At 45.7% G+C, this 8,774-nt stretch overlaps 1 protein-coding gene across 2 annotated transcripts in view; it reads left to right on the top strand.

Moving 5' to 3' along the window:
• The first annotated feature begins 5,885 nt into the window (after window positions 1-5,885).
• Socs5 (suppressor of cytokine signaling 5) overlaps window positions 5,886-8,774 on the top strand; it is a 45,263-nt gene continuing 42,374 nt past the window's right edge. Inside the window, exon 1 of one of the 2 annotated variants that reach the window (XM_087907290.1) lies at window positions 5,886-6,032. The gene's annotated coding sequence lies outside the window, so the exon portion shown is untranslated. Of the gene's footprint in view, window positions 6,033-6,181; window positions 6,587-8,774 lie in introns of those variants that run through there. The other variant, XM_048416038.3, reaches the window with a different exon arrangement.

Here is an 8,774-nt window from a genome sequence, read left to right as displayed (position 1 = left end):
CCATTTAGAGTAATATTTAAGCTCTTCACTCTGACCCTCTGGTCTCATCTGTTTTTTTGTATCATTCTACAAACACCCTGGCTTCTTCCTTGTGTTCTTGAAGTTTCTGCTCCTGCCTTGGGGCTTGTCAGTGTCTTTGCCTTTCCTTGAAATGCTCTCGCACCTGTTCTTTGTGTGGTGTGTCCTCGGGGATGCTTTATCCCAATCACTCCAGTTACATCAACTGAGCTTTCTTTAGTACCTTTTAACTACACAGATTACAATCTCTCATGGTTTGTATATGTTGCCCCCACACCTAAGATGTGTTGCAGATTTTCTTGTTCATTTTTGTATGTTCAAGTGCCTAGAACATGGCTGGCAGATAATGGCTTTGAAAAGTTGTTGAATAAATAAAGCTTTCTAAAACAAATCACAAGTATTCATTTTGCTTATTCTGAGAACTTTTTATGTGACTACTTAATTATAAAACCAATAATTATAAAAAGGGCAGAGACCATCGTGCTTGACTTTTGAAGAAAGTACAGAAAACAGGTGGAGAGAGTTAACTGAGGTAACAAATGGAAAAGTTAAAAAAGGAAATTCTGTCATACAGCAGTTACAGAACAGGCAGGCTCAAGCAGGAAGTGAGGGGGACAAGTCCAGATGTTGGGCTGGCACTTGCACTGCTCAAAATCAACCAGGGACAGTTTTCTAGCCTCAGCTGTTTTAACGGTCATTCTCCACGTGAAGGGACCAAGGAATGGGGATGTTTTCTAACTTGCAGGATAGCACAAGTAATGAGCACCAAGATTTTCCACCAAGGTTTCTGTTGAAGCTTCCCTGCTCTGCTTCACCAGCAAACTTTTGGGAAAGAGCACAAGATAGAGGGAACTGTCTCGGGGCAAAGGCTTCACGGAGGGAAGGTTAGTTAAAATGGGACTGTGTCAAACGGACAGTTTTCAAGTTAAGAAGGCGCAATTAGGGTAAAAATGTAATGACAAACAGAAAAAAAGGAAAAATATATAGAGGGAAACAGAAAGTCCAGAAGGGGAGCTTATCCATAAGGGGCAATACTACAAAGCAAAAAATAAATAAATAAAGCAAAAATTCAGTGCTATTTTACAGGCTGTTGGGCAGCCTTTGGAAACGGGATTGAAACAGACAGATCTGGGTTTTTGAAAGAAAATGACAGTGGCAGATTGGTGAACGAATTGGAGCATGAAGAAAAGAGTTGCACAGCTTCATGCGACTGTGTAAGTGAGGTAAGTGAGTGAGGACAGTGAAAATGGGGAGGACCTAGTCAGAATTCTGGGTGGTGGAAGATGGAAGAGAAAGGTTCTACACCTACACACACGATGTTGAATTAAAATTCCGGCTACAAATGGGCATGGAAGTCTTTTCACAGAGTGATGAAAATGCATGACATCTGATAATGGTGGTGGTTACAAAGGGATGTATATATTTCAAAACAGAACAAGCTAGTATACTTAAAATGAGTGCATTTTATTGAATTTTAAATACCCATTAAAAACACTCAAGATAGCAGAAGTGTAGTTCCTTATAAAATATAGTGAATAGTAAACAAATTATTTAGAAATTGTTAAACAATTGACTTAGTAAAAATAAGCCAGGAGGCTACGAGGCACACACCAGTCACAAACAAGTGCAGCGTTCTGCCATAGTTCTAGTTGCTTCAGAAGCCAAGGCTGGATGTGCTGGTTCATCTGGGGGATTCTACATTGGGGGAATCCAACCCCTAGTTAGCCCACGTCCATCCTTGGCCCACACTTTCTCAGCCTAGTGTCATCCTGTTGACTTTCCCACTTCGGAGCAGCCGAGACAGTGAAGGTACTTGAAGAATAGAACATGAGTCATCTCTGAGTAATACAAAAATCTTTTCTTATTGATTTTAGGCTTATGGCCAATACAGCGTTCATTTGGCACCATTCCCGCAACATCACTTCCGAACTGTCCTTTCAGTGCTCAACTTAAAACCCATTTTGTACAGGAAACCATTTTTAAGTTGATAGAAAGAGAGGAAATCTGACCCTTCCATTCAGATACCAGTGTGAACAAGTTACTTTGAATAATCACCAACTTCTTGTGTTTGTTTTGGGATCTTGGATCTGTCATTTACTAAGTCTTTGTGACCTTGAAGAAAGTAGGGGTAATGAAACCTACCTCGTCGGGGGCTGAAGACTGAGTCCGCTAACTTCAGTGGAAATGCCAAGCACAGCACTGAATAGGAGCTCAATAAAGACACGGCTATGCTTTCTGGGCATTCTTTCTTTGCCTTCTTTGCCAGCACCCTCACCAACTCTGTGCACCCTCAGGTGGTATTGGAGAGTAATGTTTAGGAAGTGTGCATGGCAAGGATAAACTTGGAAAAGATTTATGTAGTAAATATGTAGATGAGAAGAAATTGTTCTCAGGAGATGGGAAAAAATGAATTTGATTCAGAGGTGGCAGCAAAGGTCTTTCTTTGCATTTCCTTTCCCCATTCATTTAAAATTGTATCTTGCCAAAAGGAGGGGACAGAAGGTCTCATCTTGATGAATGTAGAGCTGCAAAACTCTGTGCCAATACACCTGGTATTTATTCATGCCAGCTGGGAGAGGAGCTTGGTTCTCAGTGTTTTACTACTGTGGTTTCCTGGGCTGGGCAGCTGGGTGCCTAATAATGATAAAAACCATAATAATACTTCATAATTATGCACTGCCCTCTGCCAGACTTGGATTTAATTACAAAGACTATGACGGAACTGGCAACAGCTTGTTCCCTGTTGGGGTGCAGTACCCAAGGGCCTGGAGATCCGAAGTGAAGTGGTGACTGCTTCCTGCAGGGCCCATCCTGGCAACTCACCCAGCGCTCCTCGGGTCTGAGGCTCATCATGGGAAACAAAGAGTACTTTTAAGTTGCCCACATGCACTTGGCAGTAAAGCAGTATTTATGAAGCAAATGCTTCATGTGGAGGTACAACATCATGGAATCCCAGACCTAGAAGGTACCAAACCAGGTGGTATCATTTATAATCCCATCTCTTACCTCTAAACATCACTTCTAGCACACTCAACTAAGTGAGTTCACTGTCCTTGCCTTCTAGTTTGGGTAGGTATGCTTTTGTGGTAGTCGGATTCAAGCACTGGCGACTCACCAATTTACTTAACACTCACTTGTGAGCACCTATTTTGAGCACTGTACAGGCACAAAGAAGTATAGCATTATTCCTGCTGGACATGGTGGCTCACAGCTATAATCTCAGGATTTGGGATGAGACAGGACCATCATAAGTTTCAGGGCTACAGAGTAAGACACCATTTAAAAAAAAAAAAAAGGAACAAAACAAAACAAAAAAAACAAAAATAAAAACAAACCATCACCTCTAAAAAAATCCAAAAAAAACTAAAATCCCTCAAGTTCCCCATCTGATTCTGATCTATGTGGAAGACTTTCATTAGACAGCAGTAACAGGAAACAGGACAAGCTCTCAGTAAATAAATGAACCAGGCCAGGTGAAAGCCCAAGGCAGTACGCTCTGAAGAGAAGAAGCAAGAGGGCCACAGGGCAAGTGCAGTCAAGAGCTGGCTAACAATAGCATGGGGGTCTGAGGGGTCTGCTAGGCCTCCCTTGTTTTAGCTTTTGTAATGCATATCATCCCTGGCTTAGCTAGTTATTACTTTATACTGCTTGTCTTGCCTCATTTAGCAGCCTTGTCAGTTCTGTTGACCATTAAATCTTGAGCCAATACTAAAATGCTCAATAAATATTGGTCTAATGATTAAATGGCACAAAAGAGGAAGTGACAGGGGCAATGGAGAGAGAGCATTTAGCAAATAGCCCAAGTAACACCATGAGAAGTATTAGTGTGTCAGGTAGCTTTATGTCACTACAGCAGCCAATTTAAGAAGGGAACAAGTTTATTCTGTCTCGGGTATGGAGGTTCCAATACTGATCTGGCGGGCTTATTTACAGGCCTTTCGTGGGGTGAAGGGCATGTACATCGGAGCATGTTTTTCTTTGTCTTTTGTTGCTGTGAAAAACATTATGACCAAAACCAGCTTCAGGGAGGGAGGGGTTTATTTAATCTTACAGCTCATCATCAAGTTGGGGCAGGAGGAGGAGCAAAAGCCACAAAGGAAAACTGCTTACCGGCTTGCTCCTAGCCCGGACTCAGTTAACTACCTTTCTTATGGAGCCTAGGCACACTGCCCAGGGAATGAACTGCAGACATTGGCTGGGCCTTCTACACGATGATCAATCAAGAAAGCGACCATGAGTTAATCTGATCAAGACAGCAGTTATCTGAGGGGGATCTCAAATGGAAGACTGATTTATCTAGCTGAAGCTAACTGGAAGAGGGCAGGGGTGTACTGCAGAACAAAACTCCTCACATCATGGACAGGAAGGGAAAGAAAGAGATGGGGGTCTGACAATCCACTGTGAGGGCACCCAATAACCTAGAGCTTCCCACTTTCCATCACCTTTATGCCAGGGACCAAGAGTAACTCGTAAGCCTATGGAGAACATCGCAGATCCAAACGATAGCAGATACAGATGCTGGAGTAGTAAGAAAGAGGATAGAGGATGATTCTCGGGTTCTAGCTCTGGGGAAGAAGTTAACGTGGCACTATAAAACAAGAGGAGGACAATAGGAGGGGCAGGCTTTGTGAACTTCAGAAGGTATGAGTTCCAGTGTGGGAACATTACTCCAACAGACAAGACAAGGGTCTAAAAGTCCCTTACGTAAGCACATCTGGACCCCCTTGACCAACTTGATTCTAGCTGACTGGTTAGATCAGCTAGTGAGCAATACAAAGTGTGGTCTGAGGGTCAGACCCTGGGACTTTCAAGGAGTCAACAGAGAACAGACATTAAAAATAACTGAAAAGGACAATCTGAGGGTGTACAGTGCTAAGATAGGGTGGGGGTTGAAAGAATATAAGAAAAGCCTTCAAGAAAAATGTAGTCTGCAGTCTCCACGGCAAGACATTAAAGACTAAAAGTGGTCACTAATCCCAATATTGAGCAGCTGAAGTAGGAAAACCACTAATAGTGGCCAGATTGGGCTACACAGTGAGTTCCAAGACAGCCTAGACTAGAGTGAGACAGTTCCAAATAAACAGGACTAAAAAGTGACCCTTGAACTTGGATGTAAGGATGTCACTGACAAAAGGAGGACCACTATCAGTAGATTCGCAGGGAGAACAAACCGTACTTGAATCATGAGGCAAACGGGAAGAGTATTGGAAAGCGGTCGTAGGTATCTCTAAGAATAAGTGGTCGGTTAGTTTATGAATGGTGACCAAGTTTCTAAAAGGCCAGCTGAGGAGTCTTGCGGGCATCACAATCACCCAGATGCTCTGTCCTCGCAGCCATTTCGATAGCGGGGGCGATCCACATAAAGTTCAGGCAGAAAGAGGGAGCTACAATACCCCTCCCCCCGGGTATGAGTCATCTTCGTGGCAGCTGAGAGGCTGGACCGAAGAGTTGAATTCAACGAGGTGCCCGCTTTCCCGTGAATACTGGAATTCAGTGACTTGGATGGCTCCATGCTAGAGGGAGCTGGGGAGACTCATTCACATTTTCCTACCCGGCACTCGTCACCTCCATTCAAGCAATTTCCTCTCAGTCTCTCTAACGGAGTCCCAACGAACATAGCTACTTCCCACCCGCACCTCAGGTTGACCTTCCACCTTCGCGCCCACCCCGAGCGCTCGCCGCGGCCACGTGACCCCCACCAGCCTCCTAGACTAGCCGGCCTCGCCCCCTCCCCTCGAGCCCTAGCCGGCTTTACTCCGCCCACTGCGCCCACGTGACAGCCTCTCTCCAGCCTGACTGGCTCCTCCCTTTTCGGCCGAACCCGGCCGCTGTCGCAGCTGCCCTACTCCAAAATGGCAGCCGCGCACAGCACGCACCCGCGCGGCCGGACCTCCTTGACTCGCCGGCCTCCCCTCTCTCGCTCCCAGCCTCCCTCCTCGGGCCTTCACCTACCCGCCTCTAGATTGGCCGACGGGAATCCCGCCCCTCCAGAGCCCCGCCTGCCATTGGTCACGGTAGGCTGCCCTTCAGAGAGGCGTGGCCCCGCCCCCCCCGGCCCCGGGAGGTATTTTCCATTCCGGTGGGGGGTTGGGGGGCGGGGGGAGGGGAGAGGGTGACGAGGGGGAGGCGGCCGGGAAGGGGTGGGGGCTGGCGGGGGCATCCGGCCGAACTGGGGTCCCCGGGCTCTGTCCGGAGGAAGCGAGGCTGCGCCGGCCGGCCGGGCAGGAGCGGAGGACGGGATTCGGCGAGCGCTCGGACTCGCCCTGCCTCTGACTGCGCTGCCCCGGCTCGTCCTGCCTGGCCGCAGGTGCCCTGGATGAGGCCGCCCCGCGTGCCCCGGCCGCCGAGTGTCCCCCGCGGTCGCCCAGCGCCCGCAAGCGGCAGCCTCTCCTTGCCCGGGTCTCCACGCCCGGCGCAGTCCTCCTCGGGCGGGCGCCTCCGCACCTCTGCGAGGCGGCACGGCCCTTGGGCCGGGATGGAACGACCGGGAAGAGGAAGACAAGCCGGGGCATTGAGCCCCTGCGCACGGGACCGCGCGTAGTGGGAGCTTGCGCGCAGTAGGCTCTCGGTACGTTTCGGAGGAATTGCTTTTCGTTTGGAGTCAGGGCACCTAAGGGGAAGAAGGGGTCATCTGGGGCTAGTTGGAGGGCAGTCGTCATCGGGGTCTCGGGGACTGGGTGGGGGAGGTCGTCGGGTACCCAATGCAAGGGACGAGGGAACCAGCTAGTTCACCTGGAGCTCCAGAGCTACGACCTGTGAGGGTCCTCAAGGTCGACGGTAAAAGGTCTACCGGGAGAGGAAAGAAGGAGCCGGGGAGCGTGGATGCGGGAAAAGACTGGAGCATCTCCTGGGGGTTAAACCTGGGGTGGTTAGTACAGGATGCGGAGGTGGTCGCAAGGAAGACCCCGCTTCAAGTCCTTGAACTCTTAATAAATGATTCTTTGGTGCTGGGTTTGGGCATCCGAGTAGCTAAAGCGGACTGACTTTGTGGAGAGGGAGTTACATTGACAGAAGGATGCTAAGAAACAGCGTAAGTACCTCTTGGTTTGGTTCTCGATTTTGAAGGCTTGGGGAAATCAGTCACAAGGTTTTGATATTTTGGCGTTCTAAGCAAAAGGTGGCTTGCTGTTGGACTTTGTCGGTGATCCTTTATTTTCATTTGTTTGTATGTACTTGATGTATGTACTGGAGTTAGCAGTTTTCCTGGACATTCTTAAAACTACACATTTAAATGTTTGTAGCAGCTTCTCCATCCACACTGGGGGCTTGCTTCTTTCAAAGTTAACATTAGGCTGGACTGTGCTATTGTGATTTTCTGACGTTTATCCTAGAAGACTAATAAGTCATGCTTGCTTTTTCCTGCTTCTTTATAAGGCCATGTAAAATTGAGCTACATGTTCCATAGAAGTTTAAAAATGGTTTTTCTTTCAGTATTGAAATAAGAAAGATGCTGGTATTAGAAAGAGTGCTCTAACAGTTGGGAATCTCGGTTGGATGCGTACTTTAATCTTAATATATTGTCTCCTATTCATGGTCCGATTTTGAGACTGACTTAGAAACGGAAGCGAGACACACAAACATGAGGCAATGGCTGTTGTCCAGAGTTCACCTTTGGAGCTGTCCTGCAGGCATATTACCATTTTCATTTCCATTGAAAGGAGTAAGCATGGTTAGTCTTTAGTCTTTTTTAAAAAGTCACATCTATATTACTTATTTTATTATTGTTGAATTGTCTGTGGTTTACAGTATGAAAACTCATTTGATTAGAGAGTACTTAAAATTTAGAGAAAAAATTCTGGAGCATATCTTGCCAGGTAATTCAAACATTTCTGCAAAAAGGTGCTAATGTTTTTAATTGACCTTCTAAGTACTTGAATAAGTAATGAATAATTATATATTGTCCTTGGATTTTACTATTTGTCCTTAGGGAGAATGTACTGGCATACAAAACAGCAGCTTAAAATATTGAAACCTGACACCTTTTGACATTATAATGGCTTCTACATCATTCACCTCCGAACCATCTGTGGCAAACCCTTAGTGGGGAAGGGAGGCTTTCTTTCCCTTTTCACCTTGTTTGGAGTGGGCAGTTTCCTAGGAGTGTGGACCTCAAGCAAGTTTACTGGCTGTGAAGTAATGGTAATAACTTACACAAAATGAGAATGAGAGGCTTGGGGAAGAGATGCCGGTGAGTCATTTCTTTCAGAGTTGGAAGAGGAGAAGGTGGAGATGATTATTTTGTAGATTAGGAAACCAAGGCCCAGAGCATTTGAAGGGACTAAATTGCTAGTTGCTATCAGAGCCAGGTTTGGTGGGCCTGACTCTGGAGTGTTCAGTTATTTTCCTACTTTATCACATCCATATTGTTTATTTCTAAAGCCTTCTAGTGCCAACTATAAATAATTTTTGGCTTGTTTGTGATATTGTTCCTTTGTAACGATAGAGAACTTTGAAGGCTTTATACGTGATTCAAAACTGCATAAGCTTTTATTTAAAAGTTAAAAATATTGTACTGCATTATTAGTAAAATGCTAATCGTTTCCTTTCGTTGCAAAGAGACAGAACTGTCATCTAGACTAAAATATTAAATGAGCATCTTAGATTAAACTAATGTTCTATTTTTGTGCTAAAATTAGTTGAGGCTTTTAGAATTCCAAAGGGTTTTTGTGTTTTTAAGTGAATTGTGTGAAAAATATTTTCTAAGTGTGGTGTTTTTCTTATGTTAAAGTGGATTTTAGTTTTTTTAAAAGGAAGTA

The sequence above is a fragment of the Myodes glareolus genome, chromosome 6, assembly GCF_982192425.1.
Source record: "Myodes glareolus chromosome 6, mMyoGla1.1, whole genome shotgun sequence".
Lineage (NCBI taxonomy): Eukaryota > Metazoa > Chordata > Mammalia > Rodentia > Cricetidae > Myodes > Myodes glareolus.
This window is presented reverse-complemented; position numbering and strand designations above follow the sequence as displayed.